This window comes from Vicugna pacos, chromosome 25, assembly GCF_048564905.1.
Source record: "Vicugna pacos chromosome 25, VicPac4, whole genome shotgun sequence".
Lineage (NCBI taxonomy): Eukaryota > Metazoa > Chordata > Mammalia > Artiodactyla > Camelidae > Vicugna > Vicugna pacos.
In genome coordinates, this window is record NC_133011.1 from 21,972,727 (window position 1) to 21,990,695 (window position 17,969).

Sequence of the window (17,969 nt, forward strand, 5' to 3'; positions counted from 1 at the left end):
TAAGCGCAGGTTTGTGCTTCAAAAGGAGCTGATGGCCAGAATGAAATTTGGGGCACAGTTTCTGAGAACCTGTTTGCACACCTGTACTGCCAGAGCAGAAGACAGAGTGTGGCTAGGCTTCACGGTACCCCACCCCACTCCTAATGTCCACCTCTAGAAGCATGACCACCCAGAGGGCGGGGGGCTACAAAATGAGGAACTGAACTGTTTTGCCTGCTATTCTGGTGATAGGTATTATGAGATTGGGAGTTCAGAGCACGCTTTAAAATGTATTCTGTAATTCATTGCAGATGAACTGTAAAATGCAAAAACATTAATTTCTACAACTCTCATTATTTGTGACATTTCCCCGTCCTCTATTAAAAATATTTCTTTGTTAGATGTATAGAATTTTAACAGCTGCTAGATTATTTACAAGGGAGTTAATGAACAGTTACAACAATTTAGCCATTAGAAAATTAAAGCCGTTTAAAGAAGGTAACTTGTTTCTGAGATGTTTCTGCATTGAATTAAAACCAGGACAGGGGAATTAAATTTATTTACCAAAACCTATTTGCCACATGAAATAGATCTAAAAATAGGGCTTTGAAATTTTACGTTAGTCAGGGTATGCAGCAAAACACCCCAGATAGTGTTGTGGAAATGAATATTTATTGGAAGAATTTTCTTTGGAATGAGGACAAAATCAGAAATGTGATTAAATGAGACCCAAGACTCATGGAGTTATTGACGTTGCTCTGCTCATTCATTCATTTGCCAGCTGAGCATATATGAGGCTGCTGGGAACCATATATTGTGCTACACATCAAGGATATAAAGATGGAGAAACAGGGTCTCTGCATTCAAGTGGTTTACGATCCAAAGGTGAAACAATCTCATGGAAACAGAGCTATCATTTGGCCAGTGTTGCAAAGGAGCTGAGTTCAAAGTGGAGTGAGCTCCTGTCTCCCTCTGTGGAGTCTGAGAAGACTTGCCAGAATTGGGGTCTCTTGTCCTAAGCAGAGGTGGCCAAGTGCAAATGCTTATTTTGTTTGACTTACACAGAATGTATTAAACAATAATAGAAGGGGAAAGTCATCAAGATGATGTAGTCAACTGATGCTTTGAGGTGCACAAAAATATAGCAATGAGAGAGAACATGTGAAAAAAAAAGATAGTTTAGCAGATATGGCTGGGTTCAAAAACAATGCAAACACCGTCAAGAACTAGGAATGAACAGAAACATGAACAAGTGGTAGGGCTAGAGTGAAGATGTACTGTGCCCTCAACTGGCAGCGATTTGGTTTCTTCAAGGGACTGAGGGTCCTCTACATGAGATAGATGCCTCTCCAACACCATAAAAAGAAAGATAGAAAAAATAGAGTAGATTACTGACCAGGTCAAGGTACCTGGAAACAGCCTTGTGATTGGAAATTGAATGGAACCATCCAGTGGCTTGGTAACTGTGTCTTTTTTCTCCTAGTATCATCACAGGGCCTGTGGCCTGCAGTGGGTTGGATAGAGTCTCCCTCAAAATTCAGGGCCATCCAGAACCTCAGCATGTGACCTTATTTGGAAATAAGGTCTTTGCAGATGTAATCAGTTAAGGAGCTGGACATGAACTCATCCTGGATTTAGGATGGTCCCTAAACCCAATGGCTGAGATGTCCTTCTAAGATGAGCAGGACACACAAGAGACACACAGAGGAGAAGAGCACATGGAGCCAGAGGCAGAGATTGGAGTGACGGAGTGACTGAAAGCCAAAGAATGCAGGTGACCACCAGAAGCTGGGAAGAGCAAGGAAAGATTCTCTCCCAAAGTCTTCAGAAGGAGTATGGACTTGCTGACACCTTGGCTTTAGACTTTCGGCCTCCAGGACTATGAAAGAATACATGCCTGTTGGTTGGAGGCACCAAGCTTGTGGTCAGTGACTACGGCAGCCTTAGGAAACAAATATATATCCCAAATCTGCAAACCTTAACAGACCTGGTTCTGGACTGGGGGCTGGGTGTGGGGGGCGTACTGAGGCAACAGCAGAGGGAGACGGGGGGCTGGTAGGGGGATGAGTACAGGAAGCAAGAGCAGGAGATTTACGGACACAGGGTGAGTGAGAGTGTGTTCACATGCAGATGTGAGGAAACTAAAGCCCAAACCCAAACCAAAAAGGCTTCCTTTCAAAATGAGCCTACAAGCCTGAATTCATAAACACATGAAGACAACCAGCTTTAAGAAAAACAGCAACAAAATCAACTATTGGGACTTTGACGTACTCCAGAAGCAATTATTTCTAAAGTAGTGTCGGACATGACTTTAGTTATTGCATTAATATATGAGGTTTTCCACACCTTACACCATAAATTCTCTGATAGTTTATATTGATCTAGACTTTAAAATAATGATTTTGAGGATTCTTAAAGAGATCAACGAAGGTATCATATCTACACAAAGGAAAATAAATTATGAAGCAAGCTTCTAGCTGCTGCTTAGACATGTTGCTCTATTTTAAGTGTCTGACTCAGACCCAAGCAGTGTTGGTCGGACTCTTTTGTTACGGACAGCATATGAGCGCTACGAAATTAGCACCAGCCTTAGAGTCAAGAGTGGGTCCGATGAGGTGAGGGTGGGTAGTGACTTCCCTCATCACTGGTGCAAATGATCATGACTCAGTGGTCTGGCCCTGGGCTACGGCACACATTCAGATTTTGTGTAAAGACTTCTAGCCAGCCCACCCTTACTGTCCGACCCCTGGCAGTCCAGGTCAGGCTGATAAACATTCTGACCAGGTTTGTTATAAGGACCAAGTGAGCTAGCAGGGTCTCCACCTTTGTCAGCCTCGAAGAGCTACAGCAGTGTGTGCACTGTAAACTTCAAGTGAAGAGCAAGTATTTTTATCTCCTCCCATGCACGTGGTTTTGTGCCTAGATCTAGGCATTTGTTGACCTGGAAAATGAAACTGATAGTGATACAGTATATTAATCCGAATTCTTTGGCTATAGTTACATGACTTTGTAATGTTAAAATAGGAAATGAAAAAAACAGAATTAAAAAAAATCACCATGTTTCAGAAAGTAAGAGCCTAGTGGTTGTTATGGAAAGTGGATGCTGGTTGGGTGATCTACGCCAGGAACGGTTCTGAGTGCTTTAAAAAATAGAATGGACTTTGGAATCAGATGGCCGGGGTTCAAATACTGACTTCCACACCGTGTCTGTGTGAACTTGAGATAAGTTATTTCACCTCTCCGGTCTTCATCTATCTCACATGAAATGGGGATGATAAGGGGCACACTGTAAGGATTATATGTGATGACACATACTGCGTAGTCTCCACTTTTCAACTATATGAGCTAATAATTTCCTTTTCTGTTTGTACTATTTGAGTGGAGTTTTTCTCTTAATTGAAAGCATCCTGATCCAAGTATTGTAATTACAACATGCCAAATAACTGACTCATTCTAAAATGATGATAATTATTGGTAAAATGTTATTTTAGTCAAATATTATTGAAAATAATCAGGTGACAATTTTTTTTCCTGTGAACATTTTAGCTTAAAAATTGGGCTACGATCGTATTTCTGAAATAATAAAATTGGGCTTTAGCCACACTGATTGGGAGATGGAGAAGAAAGAAAATCAAACTGTAAAGGTCAGATTCACCCAGACCACGACCTCCATTGCCATAGAAACGATAATATCGTATCAGCCACCTACTGTGCTTCAAGAGTTCTGCTAAGTGCTTTGCTTATACTTTCTCTCATTCTTTCTTAGATTTAATATGAATAACAGAAGCTTAGAGAGTAGTTTCAGGACCTGGTACCTACAATAGTACCCAGCACAAGCTGAGCTCTCAATAAATAATTGTCACATGTTAACTGCCCAAGTACATGCTAAACCAGGGTGCAGGTCCCTGTCTTCTTTCCCTCAAAGTCTTTGCTCCTGTTGCTACACCACATTGCGTCTGTGCATCAGTTCCATCCCATTATTAGCAAAAGTTGGTCTACTGGTCTAATTTACTGGATTGGTATCTAAGGCAAGTAGCTGTCAATTTAAGATGGTTTAGCCTCGTCAGGGTCAGTTCCTAATTGGAACACATTTACCATCTTTTCAGAAGCTAGACTTCTTAGATCATTGCCAAGAGCAAGATAAGATATATAAACTCCAGGTTGCTAAGCTCAAGTAGTTTGTAGCCCTCAAAGGAATTCTTTCTGTTACAAATTACATGCCTTAAACTGACATTCAAACCTTGCCCCAAGGACTTTAAAAAGAGCTGAAAATTTGTATTCCAGATCTAAAAGTGCTTATTCCAAATCAAATTTTGGAATTCTTGCCCAACCTTGAAATGACTATAAAAATATAATTCTTCTTTCAATTTTTCTTAAAATGAAAAGAATTATCTAGAATGAAAATGTGCAACTTATAATGAGGCTTCAGAAAATGTTGGTATTGACATACATTTTTTTAGCATCATTAATTGTGAGATTGCAATATTTTGAAATATTTTCTCATGCTCAGACTAGTCAACTTGGAACTCAGACAGTAAATGATGGTCAAAAATGAAGAGTGGCTTTATTTTCATCAAAGTAAAAAAGAGAAGAGGCATGTATCTGATCTTGTTGATTTTTACAGCCTTTGATACTTTCTGCTGCAGCTTTTTTTTGCTGCTGAGTGTAAAATTCAAGGTCCAGGTTGCCTATATAGTAAATGAAAAACCCAGGCTCTCTGAGGCCACAGTGGTTAATATGATCTTTAAAATTTCCCATCAGGGCCTATATGGTTAATCAGTAAACAAATTGGTAATGTCAGCACGTGTATAATAAGAACTATTATTTGTTGAGTACTTCCTGAGTGAAGTGAGAAACGATAATGCCTCACTTATTAGATGTCTACCTTAAGTTAGTTAAGCACTCAGTTTCCCCAGCTTTACAGTGGAGAACAATCATAACTACACTGTAGGTTGTGGTGTGGGTTAAAAACACTGTATTACATTTGAGGTTTTGTGTTCATTAAGGTTTCAATACATGTCATCATTGTTGTCATTATTACATTTGAAGGGCAAACTTATTTGCTTAAGGTCACTCAGCCCAGAGTGGCAGAGCCAGGGCTCAAACTCTGCTGTAAAGTCTACCAAGATATCCTTTATATTCAGCTGATTTTCTTCTGTATGATAGAGAAAACTGGCACAGTGGGATGTGGGGCAGTGGAAACCCATTCCTGGGCATGGACATTCAAGTCATCGTGCCCCCTCACCCTGCTATTCCCAAAGCAGCAGGGAAGGGAAGGTGTTTCTATCTTGTGTGTTTCTTTCATTTAATTATGGAGGAAAACTTTTCCCAGAAGACTCTTACAGAACTTCATCTGATGATTCAGTGGCCAGAGAGGAGTCACATACCTACTGCTAATTATAAGAGAAGCTGGGGTTGTGAGTGATTGGCAATTTCAGCCTTCATATTGTGTGAAGGGCTCTTCTGGCTTGGAAAAAGTATGGAAGAATGGCTGTTGAGCCAGCAGTTCACCCTGTTTGCTGCAGTAGGAAATTAATGTCCCTAGTTTAAAGATGAGAACCCTGAGGCTCAGAGACATTAAGTAACATCACACAGCTAGTTAGTGGTAAAACTGAGACTTGAGTCAGGTAATGTGAACTCTAAAGTCCATGCTGTAGCACATGGTCTTAGAGCTGACAAGTCCTATGTACCGACAGGTGGATAGCTATACAACTAAGAGAGAAATAGATGGTTAAAAAAATTTACTTTCCAGAATATTCAAGTTAAGATTGTTTTTATGTGTCATAAAATAGGCTTGGAAGGCATTTTGGGGGATGAATTATATATTTTTTTCTGCCCCATAAAAATTAAAATCCCTCTTCCTCTTACCTTGTTTTTCTAAAGCAGGTTATTTTGGGAAGATGTAAACAGAGATTCTGGAGTTGGAAAATAGCCCTTTAGTTGCTAACATTAATGACTAAAATTTTTGCTTGAAGGCAGGTGAACAAAGTGATTTCAGTAATTTTTTTCAGTCAAACTGATGTATTTTCCTTTTAAATAGCAATGTGTTTTGCCTGGCAGATGGGCATGGTAAATCACTTTCAAGCCTTTCTTCAAATACAGAGTCATAATGTGAGAATTAAAGAGGTAACACCAAGGGTTGTACATATCTTATCTCATTAGACCCTCACAGCAGCCTTATTGGATATCTATTGATTTCCATTTGATCCTTATTAAAATTACGGTGAAGGGAGATTCAGTAACTTATACAAGGCCATGCACTAGAAAATACTAGAACTGGGACCTGAATCAAGGGCTATCTGATTCCAGAACCCCTGTTCTTAATCATATGCTATACCCCCTCTGCATCATAATACTTTTGAGGTCCATGTCTACATTCCAAGATAAGAAAAGGTTAGTACTAGAATTGTGATTAATGAATAGATATCTTGGTATAATTTTTGCCAGGGTTGGATCAACTTTGTCTAAACCCAATGATACAAATCAAGTCCTACTGTGCTTGGAGAACTGAAGTTGTTGTACCTGGGGGCACATTTTCTACTCTAATCTTCTAAGTGCTGTAGGTGTTTGTAGGGGGAGGCACTGTGGATAATCTAGCAGTAGATAATCCCAGAGAAAATAGCATGGATGAATCTGTAGCCTCATACAGAGAACTACATATATCAGGTAAGTTCACGTGACTCCCCTCTCTGCTTGTCTCCAAAGTCTGACTCAGAGCAGCCTCACTCTGACTGTGGGCAGAGGACACTGTTGATTTGACTGATTATCAAATGGCCAAGAGTCTACTATGCAGTGTGGACTTTCTCCAGCACCAGAAGTTTTCAATGAGTTCACAGACGTTTCTGGCCCTGTTTGCAGAGGAGGTGGCCCTTCTACTTCTTGGGGATGATCTGTCTTTTTGTCGGGAAGGAGACATTTGTCCCAGGGCCCCTTCAGCTTCATGTGTGTGTAGTCCCATGTTTCCTGAGGCCCAGGAGCCTAGTACAACCATAGTCATGAGGCTGAGTTGGTGTTTGTGTTTTAGTTCCTATTTCCTCTTCATTCTTCATTTTTCTGTCCTGGTGACATGATCGTCTCCCCTTACGAGCCCAGTGTTTTTAGAAGATGGTGCTGGTAAGTTGGGCAGTCCCACACCTGGAATCCATCCATGTCTGATACTTTCTAGGTATGTGGTATTGGACAATTTATCTACTTCCCTAAAAACTCAGTTCCCCTACCAATAAAAGAGGGGTAATACAGAGTTAATATAGGGTTAGCTGAGGACCACTGAGGTCGTGTCTTTAAAGTATGTTGAACAAATAATTGCTCTACCAATGCTGGTATAGTGCCCCCCCCGCCCCCCCCAATCCTCATAACCAACAACTTAGTTATCAAAACCCTCTGTTTTGAAAGCTGCCAGTAAACTCAGTCATGCTTATACTGAACTGCAATGGACTAAAAAGGTTTAAGGGCTTGCTATTGTCTTGGCCACCTCTGGCTAATATTAGAGAAAGAACTTCTAATGGCGGAATTGCAAATACCTGCAAATCAATGAGGAGATATTTGGGAGAACATGGGAGCCTTTCTGGAATTCCAGAAATCATAACACAGGGGCCCATCTTTACTACTGAAAAATATTGAGAGAGAAGGAAAAAAACGACCATTTTCTGAAAATTCTAGACGGGCTAGATGAACTCGAAGCATTCTTCAAGGATTAGACCGACAAAGTGCTCTGTTTGTTGTCTTTCTTGGTGGTTTTGTTGCATCTGCTTGAAGGTGGGGATTGGCAACTTTGTGTCTGTTTGACACATACAGGACTCAACTGAATATTAACAAATTCCCAGTGACCTAGCAGTGCAGGACTCCATGGTTACTTCTCAAGGAAACAATTTGTACCAAATAGTTTCTGATGTTCAGGCAAGCTGGATGTTGTAAAACTCCATAAAGGAGAAATTGCTAAATGCAGGCTGTTCATCAAACAGTTTAATTTGCCAAGAAGACAGGAAAGAGTAAACCAATATGATGAAGGCCTTCTTCTCAGCTTTGTAATAGAGAACATAAAATATTTACCTTGAAAAATTGTTGACTAGGTCCACAACTCACATAAAATTATGCTACCTTTCTGAGTATGTCATGGGAGCATTTTTTTTTTTGGTCTCCTGTTTGGAAATTGCTCATTTTCAAAACTTCATGATTCATTTCACAGTATCTCTTTGTAGTTAAGCAGGCCAAGTCAACAAACTTGATTTGAAGAGGTAGTTTATGCTAAAGGTCAACAGCCCAGGCTTTGAACTTGTTTTAGGTTGGTTCCCTGGAAACAGAGTTTGAAATGCACTTTTGTGCATATGAGTTTTACCATGTGAGCTCTTGGGACAACACATGTAAGGAAGTGGGGGAAGTAAAATTGGACAGAAGCTGAAGTTTAACTGTGATGCAGCTGTAAAGAGGCCTCTGAAGATCCATCCCTCGGGAAGTCCTTCACAGTATCCCTGATTGAGGCAAGGCTGGATCTTGGTACCTTTTATCAAAGGGGCATAACCTTGGGTGAAGCACCTCCCTTTCTTGAGGGAGCTCCCTTTGTGAAAGGAAATTTGGGGAGAGGACAGACAGCTATGATTCCTCAGCAGCCAACACTTTGGCTGATGTCCAGAGTGTCCAGTACAGGAGTCATACGTACTGACTTGGGTTTTCAAATATGGCAGCTCTACGGTTTACCAGCTGTGTGAATTTGGGCAAGTCATTTAAATCTCAGACTCTCTCACAGAATTCTGAAGGTTCATTGAGGTTTACTGCTTAGCAAAGTGTCTGGCATACAGGTGATATTCAATAAATGTTGCTATCATTATTACATGGTGCTCTAAGAAAACTATTAATTGAGCTCTTTGTCCTGAGCTCTGCACTCATATATCTAATCGTTGACTGACTTTTTATATCTGGATATGCCACTGTGTCTTCAAACTCTACTCTCCTACACTCAACTCTTTGTCTTCTTCATCCTCAGGCTACAGTCTGAGGGAATGAGGGTAATTCATATGGAGAAATAACTATGAGAGCAGGTGAAAGACAGTGAGAGAGAGCAAGAGCCCAAATTTCTGATGTTCTGGAGACCCTGAGGCCAGATCCTCCCCTGGACTTTCCAATAATATGAACCAGTTCTCTTTCTGGTTAAACTGGTTTTAATTGGGTTTCTGTCACTTGAGATCAAGAGTTTTGACCAGTGTTTCAGGTTTTGTCCTCCTTGCCTGAATGAAACCCATCTTTTTAGTCTGCCCTCTTCATGGGAAGTCCCTTGGAGTGCAGAAGAGCTCAATGTTTGTGAGACCCCTGAGGTAAACCTCCAAAGGAGTAGATAGCTTCATAATTAAACACTCCCCTCTGCTCTATACTCCAATGCTGGGAGAGAGGGAAGCCTGGAGAGCTGACAGCAGAAATCACTCCTTGCCAGCCTCAGGGCTTCAGACTTCTTGAATCAGAGCCTGAGGTGGACCCTGCATAGTGCTGGGATAAACTGAGAATAACTTAGCCCATTCCTTGGGCACTGCCAAAAAAATAGGATGCAATTTTATTGAGAGGGGAAAAAAAAAGCTAGGAATGATATTGAACTTCTTTGGGAAAAATAAAACGCCCAATCCTCTAAAGCTTCTTAAAGAAGTGTTATGGCATTTTATTGCATAATAAATTAATAATCATCTAATGGCAAATGATTTTTAATTATTCAGTAAAACATAAACAGGATACTACTGGGTAAATATTTTTAAAGCTTCTTCTTTATGTATATTTATGGCAGTGTTAAGACTGAATAATTTCAAAAGACTGTGTATAATGTAGATTTCATTAAATCAGAAGGTTTTCTCGTCCCACACTCTGGTTCCACAGTACGGAGTAAAGAGCTCACTTTTTGTAAAACATACAGAAATGTTATGTGCCCAGCTTACTTTGGAGACAATCCAATATAATCCCCAGGCTGCTTTCTCTTCTGAACTTTTGTACTAGTTGCCTGTACACATATCATTTGTTTTATATTTAGTATGCGCTTCCTACATTTTAACTTATTATTTTAAAAAATTTGAAGAGTATATACCAAAGAAAAATGTATCTAAAATTAAAGGCAGAAAAAAAAATACAAAGAATTCCTTTCCTGGAAGATCCTTTTTTTCTTATTTTTAATTTGTACAGACTGTTTTGTTCTACATTTTCTGTTAATACTATTTTTAAATGATAGCCAATTGTAATATTTTACTAGCTAAGTTCGCAATTTAATTTTCTAATACCAATTTTTCAATAACCATCATGTATACACACATACATGTATAATATCAAGTGATACATATAATATATATACATATTCATGCATATATACACACATATACACAGGATCCTCAAATAGACTGTAAACCTTTGATGGCAGAAATCACATATTTCATACAACCTTTTGACTCTCCAGTGTCAAGAACAGTACTTTGCACTTTTGATTATCATGATGACAATGCATCATCTTGCAGATTTAAGAAAAAGATCTAATAATTCAACATGACTTTGTCATTTTAGTGCGGTTATTTGTGATGAAAGAGCCCACAGCACTTCCTCTGGCTGCCTCCTTAACTATCAGTGTTTCTTATAATTTCTTGGAGATTTCATTATAACTTGGTCAGAGAGGTACAGCTTTGAGAATTTGATTGTATGAAGAACATTAGCAAAACAGACTTGTATTCCTTCAATCCAAGAGTAGAAATGTCCAGAAACTTGAAAGAGGAGTGGAAGAATGGACAATGAGGAGCAAGGAAAAATAAAAGGACTGAAACCTTATGCTGTACACCAGAAACTGACAATACTTCAAGAAAAAACATGTAAGAATGATTCTTCGCTATTGTCATATTTATTTCTATTAGAATTCTGCTTCCTGCAGCTTAGGCACCTCTGTCTCTGTCTCTACTGCATGATTCCTTTTCATATCCACACCTGAAATAGTTTTTGGAAAGCACAAAATATTTAGTGACAAAAACTAGGACACAAGGACTGAGCAGCAGAGGCATTAAATAGGAAATATTGTCAAATCATTTAGGCATCCTTTTTTGAACAGTCCCTAGCCTTGCTCTCGGTAGATAAAAGAAAATATACAAGTAAAGAAGGAGAATAATAAAATAATACTATCCATCCATTTTTCTCATTAAATAAATATTTATCTGTTGCCCACAAGGTGGTAGCCATATTATACAGCACTTGCTTAAAAATTACAGCCATAAATATACCTAGAGCTGGAGCCAGACTTCGGGGTAAAGCTGGAAATCTTTCTTAGGGGAGATTAAAGGGAACTAAAAATTGTCTTAGGAGGGGAAGGTGAGGAGATGAGGAGTGTTTTCTTTCAAGAAGACTTGACTCTCTTTTTAATTTTTCTTTCCTAATCTACTTTCACTTTTTAAAAGGTTTTAGTTTTATACAGACATGTAAAAATTCTAACTGTAGGTCATGTGAGATTAGCTCATCATTATCAGCCATTTTTCAATGACAGTGTAATGAAGCATAAATTGTTAGCAATTAAAATAATGAAACCCTTGGGCCTTAATAGCTACCAAATTTTTAGCTTAGAATATTTTGGGAAAATACAGACTATCAACATGTTTTCGTTTGCCTCCTGGTCTAGCGCTGCTATTGTATATGAGCTTGTAAGACCTGAATGTTCAGAGGCAAGGAGTGATTCTGAAGAGGTGGTCAGACCCCTAGAACAAATTAACATCTACACTGATAACTCAGGAGGGTTCTTTTTGGAAGTAAATGTGTGTTAGCATATTGACCTTTGCCCTTGGCCAGTCCTAGTCCTCAGCTTCCAGAGTGTGGGTGAGAGCAATGAGGGCACGACACATGTTGTCTTTAAGTAGAATTAGCCTATCAGCTTTGAGGACACCCCTTCTGGGCTGGCCTTGGGGGGACAGCGGCTGCTGGGTTCTACAGCTGGGAGTCCCTGTACTGGGATCTTTCTCCCTCACCTGCCATGATTTAGCTGTTTAAACATGACCAGGTCACATAAATATGATGAGCCTATAAAATAGGAGAATGGGATGGTCTTTCAGGTCCCTTTTGACTTCAAGTGAAACGTATGGGCATGAGAGGATGGGTTGCAAAATAAATATTTTAGTGTTACAACCATATAGAGACTGAGGTGAAGACGGGCTCTGGAGTGAAGCTGAAAATTCTTGGGGGCAATTAAAGGGATGAAAAGTTACTGAGGGGAGCTTAGGGGGAACTGTGAGCAGCATAAACAGGAGAAGTAAGGATCTCTCTATCAACCACAAAACTCCTTAAAAATTGCTCCATCTGACTTTCTTCATATGTCTTAGACTGGATAGGGATTTAAGACATATTCATCATCATTCCAATGAAAGGCCAACCACCTTACAATGAAATTAAGAATCAGCTCATACTTCTGCTTTACCCTCTGCTTGGAGACACAGACACATACATTTGTGTGTTGCTTACTCCCGTTCTGTGCTATGCATCTTTCCCTATACGCTACTCCACGGTGAAGTTCCTTTAAAGGTGGAAAGTATATCTGGTTCATCTTTGTCTACTTTTAGAAAAGCTGTATTTCCTAAAGAAGTTGTGGTATATATACATATATACCACACAATGGAATACTATTCAGTCATCAAAAAGAATAAAACAATGTCATTTGCAGCAATATGGATGGACCTGGAGATTGTCATACTAAGTGAAGTAAGCCAGAAAGAGAAAGACAAATACCATACAATATCACTCACATGTGAAATCTTAAAAAATGACACAAATTAACTTATTTACAAAATTGAGACAGACTCACACACACAGACATAGAAAACAAACTCATGGTTAGTGGGGAGAAAAGAGGGTGGGGAGGGATAAAGTAGGAATCTGGGATTTGTAGATAATAACTACTATATATAAAATAGATAAAAATAAGGTTCTACTGTATAGCACAGGGAACTATATTCAATACCTTGTCATGGCCTATAATACAAAAGAATATGAAAAGGAATATATATGTATAAATGAATCACTATGCTGTACACCAGAAATTAACACAGCTTTGTACATAGACTGTGCTTCAATAATAAAAAAACAGTAAAAGAAAAGCTGCATTTCCTAAAGTGGCTTCAAAGGGGATATTACGGATGTTATTTAAAAACTGGGTGTCCTGTGTCAAACCGGTTTGTGAAACAAGAAGAGAATATAGAATGTTTCCTGCACAGAACATTTTGTTTTTCTTGTGGTGCCTCTCTTAAGATTTCTGTTTCTTGGGATGCACTTTGGGACATATGCTTAAAGTAGAATAATTTGCAATAGGCAGGAAATATTAAATACCACAGATGACTCCAAGTCACGTTCTTCTCTTCAAACGGTCCTAATTGGTATTATGTTCTATTTCACTGGTGTTCTAGAAATGGGTACATTTGGCATAGCCATGGGATCATGTATAGAAAATTCAGAACAATACGGAGAAATATTTATAGTTTAGTAAGTCAACTTCGGGCCCAAGTGATGGGTGTCTGATGATTTGGCAGAAGAGGAGGGAGGAGCAGTAATGGAATGCAGTTGGATAAGAAGCACCAGGAGCAGACGTTAATAAGAGAAGGAAGGTAATACTGAGAGTATAGACCATCTCTATTTATAAATCAGGTAAACTAATCCTGGAGTAGTCCCCCAAGGCTGTCTGTCCAGACCAGGCAGAAGAAACCAGAAATCTAAACTGAGATATTAAGAAAAAAGAGAATAGGTGCCCAGGAAAATAGTTTGGGGATTAAGAACCTTGGCCATGGATCTAGTGTTGTGCACAGCCCATGCTAAGTAAGTATCCACTGAATGACTAGACACCACCAGCTAATGGAAGTTGATATTTAACGGAAGGCTTTTTGGGTTAGGGGGTTTGGTACATTCTTTCTGCTGCGGATCAGATGTGGCGTCAGTCTGTGTGTGGGCTGGGCTCTACACGTAGAAGCAAATCCAGTTCTCTCAACTGAGTAGAAGAGAGGAAGGTAGTTCTGCACTGGATGTCCAGGCTGACATGTCTGCAAATACATAAATCTCTCAAGTCTCTCATCTCCCTGTTGAAATGTGCCCAATGGCTCTAGTCTGATTTCTACTTTGTCACTGAACACAGGTATTCATCATTTAAATACGGGATATCCGCAGATAGCATACATTTCACATGTATTTACACAGAAAGCTTATAATCAACAGAAATTGCTCTGATGAGTCTACAAGGCAAGAGATTAAAAGGTATAAATACACTTAAGGCTGAACAGAGGAAATCTGCTTCATTTTCTCCCTGTTATGAAGGTGGATTCTTAAGATAGTAGGAAAAACACTTATTCTTCTTTCTCCACTTATTCTGAAGTTTCACTGTTCATTGTTACAATAATACTCCCATTCAGTTTTTAAATAGAGTTTTAAAAGATCTACGGCCACTGCACTGAACAGAATAGGTCTAGACCACAGGCTGATGAACTGTCAGTGGTGCTTGGGCAAAGTCTGGGAAACCATCTGGCTTTTGTTTGTTTGTTTGTTTTTCAACGCTTACCAGCTAAGCATTGTTCTTTACATTTTAACATGGTTAAGTTTTAAATGGCCATTTAAGTATCTACATATCAGTCCTGGTTGTCCCTTAAAACTTCAAATATTAACTCTCTGGTCCTTGAAGAAAAATATTTCAGACCCTCGATCTAGGTAATTGCTGTAACAATCACCACAAAGACTGTGAGGCTCCAGAAAACAAGACCGCTTGCAGTCCATTTTCTGTCCCCCATATTCAGCACTACGTCTGGAAATCATTGAAGCTCAATGTATTTTTAAAAAGTGGAATTGAGTTATACAAAAATGCTCTACGTGGAAGAGACTGTTAGAAAAAATGCTGAAGTCTGTGAAATGCTGAAGTCTCTGGGGACAGTGTGCTGGAAGAGTATTCTAGACAGAGGGAACAGCATGGGCAAAGGCGCTGAGGAACAGGGTCACAAGAAGTCAACACCGGTGTTGGAATCTGCACATGGGGGATATGGCTGGTATGCTGAGGGCGCAGCAGGAAAGAATAAAGGAGGTGAGGCCCTACAGATAAGTCTAGAACACATCCTCAAAGGACTTACGGGTATAACAACACATTTAGACTTTATTCTGAAGGCTAAGATTTCAAGTATTTACAGGGGCCGGGCAGCGGAGAAGAGGCCTGGGCCAGGCACACAGTGAAAGAAGGGAATTGCTTAGCAGCCTCAGTGCAAGGAATGTTACGTGCAAGAGTCAAACAGTATATGCAGGAAGAGGGTTGGAGCAAAGAGCTTTCAATATCCCTCTTAAAAGCCAGGGAGCCCTGTTGGGTCCTATGATAAACCAGGAGCTGGTTTCATAAATTATCCCTGAAAAATAGAAACATTATCATTCTCGCTAACTTGAAAAATTTCCAAAGTGCTTCCAGATGGCTTTGAGTTTTTTTCTTTTGATGGAGACTACCAGTTTGGTCCACCTGTTGGCATACAAAAAAGTATCTGCCTTTTATTTTCCATTTATATGTGGAATCAAATAAAAGAACAACCACGAATAAAACTTCCAATTATCTAATAATGCAATCACAAAATCTTTACTCATGGTCAGACGTCCAGTTTTAATGTTTTAAAAATAAACACTTGCTCTGCTATTGAGATGTGGTGCAGCCAATAAAACTGCTTAGATATTTTGAAGAGAAAGATATTTACATGATGCCATTTCCCCCAACAGGCTGCAAAAATGAACAATGTTTTTTAATTGATAAAAATTTTTGAAAAATAGTATGTCTGCATATTTTAACCTCTGGTAGATTTGCTTTTTCTTTTGGAATTTGCAGCTAATTCTTTAATATGTCATAAATCAAAAAGCCTTCTGGCTTTGACATATGCTTACCTATCCTTCAAAGTCCCGTCTAAAACACAATTTCTTCCACAAAGGCTTCTGTGATCTCCCTCTGTCCAAGTTGGGAGTAATCTTTTCCTCTCCAGATCACTCACGGCACTTAATCTGCACCTTCCCTATGGCAATTATATTTGCCACCTTGTGCTGTAATCATTATTGTCCACGTGTTATCCCTAGGCTAGACTGTAACCTCCCCATGGGAAGGATCCACGGCATTTAGTTCAATTTCATGACCCCAAATACACCCAGTAAGCATGTGCTGATAGAACTGAGTGTTTTGTCGAGAGGCCAATGAACACATGAGACTCCGTTTGCCTGGAATGGCTCCTTCTGGTGCCGTAGAGGCAGGGGCGCAAGTCCCTGTAGTTTGCATGGTCCCTTCCCCCGTAAGTCCCTGCCCATCCTTACTCTTAAACTTAGTCATGGGAACACAGGATTTTTACTTTTCTACTGAAGCCCCAAAGAAGTTAGGTACTCATTATTTTGGTACTTAGCTCAGGCAGGAAAGAAATTTGTCAGAAATCTAAAAAGGAATATTGGTACCTATGAAACTTTGAGTTAAAAAGGTAAATCTGGGGCTGATTAGATAGAGTCGTAGCCTTTACTAAAGTTTGCTTCATGAGACATTAGTTTCATGAGTTGTTGACAAGAGGGAGAGGGGTTATAAGTCAGTAAAGTGGAAGAAATTCTGGGCTAGACAAAATTAGTTTTTATTTGAATGTAGAACTCCTCAGAACTTTTATGCATTGCAAGTCTTCCGGAGGAGACTCAAGTAGTCAGCATTTCCAAATCTTATTTTTAAAAGGACAGAAACAAGAGTTCTCAATGAATTTCTTGAATGACTAATGCTCTTTGTGACACATGTTGGGAAGATTCCATCCCTTGCATGGTTAGGCATGTACGGAAATGTACTTTGAGCGAATGAATGAATGAATTGATAGTGACTTGGGGACAATGGCATCAGTATTGTCCCCCTCTAGATGGCCAAAGGGAGTAAGCAGCAGAGATCCAAATGCCTACTTCCAGTCCCATTCACGTTCTCTTGGCCCAAACTTTTCCTTGATTCAGGGATGACGGATCCTATCTCTTTATGGCAAAAAACTTAGTTGCCTTTTCATAAGAACCACAACTTTTGAAATCTGGCTAACCTTCCTAACAAGGCTTTAATAGCAAACCTGAATCTCTGGTGGCCCTGCAGCTAACCATATTTCAGGGAAAGATGCTACTATGCTGAATGCCTGATGGATACCCTCCTTAGGAGAAGAAGAGTGCAGTAAATGGCCTCAAGCTTAAAGTTCTAGAGAAAGCACCAGGTCTCTGCAGTTCCTGGGCTTCCCAAATGTCCCCTGGACGTGAGCCAGCCAGAATGCTTCCTTTCCTTCTCAGGCTTACAGCCCACTTTATCCTAGCGTGGAGTAGCCCTTGAGGAGTTACGTAGGAAAGGCAGAAGAAAGATGGAGAAGGGGGAGGAGAGAGATCTGCATGTCTCCTTCACAGCCAAGAACAAAGTGTTCATTCAGTGAATCTTGTTGATTGCAATCTTCTGGCTGACTTCTGTGTGCTTCAGTTGTAATTAACTTCCAAACATTCTGTTGGGATTAGTGTCTGCTCGGCATTTCTGGAACTTAGTACTAAGCACTGGATGTAATAACACTATTTATCTTCCATTTGGGCACATTCTAGGGTGATGGGTAAAGATAAGTCAAGAGCACCCACATGATTTCATCAAACTTCCATTTGTTTTTTCCCTTTTAAGAAAGCATAGGGCAGGATGACTTTTTTCCTTCTTCTTTTGCTCAGCAAAAATAGCGAAGAGAAATGCTTAATGGAGAGCAAGTATGCCCTGAAGAAATTCTGGTGTAAGAGTTTTTAGATTAAGGCTCAAACTAATCCCACGCTCCCAGAAATCGACCTTCCTCTCACTGTATGTGACACCCTCTCCCGCAGGGTGGAAACAGGTTTATTAACCCTCTTTCACTTTGCAGTGATTCACTGCAGTAGAAGATAAAAAGCACTTAGATGAAGTAGCCAAAGTTTTGGTTCTAGCATCTCCTAAATGTGCAATCTTAGACAAGTCGCTTTATCCCTGATTCTCGGTTTCACTA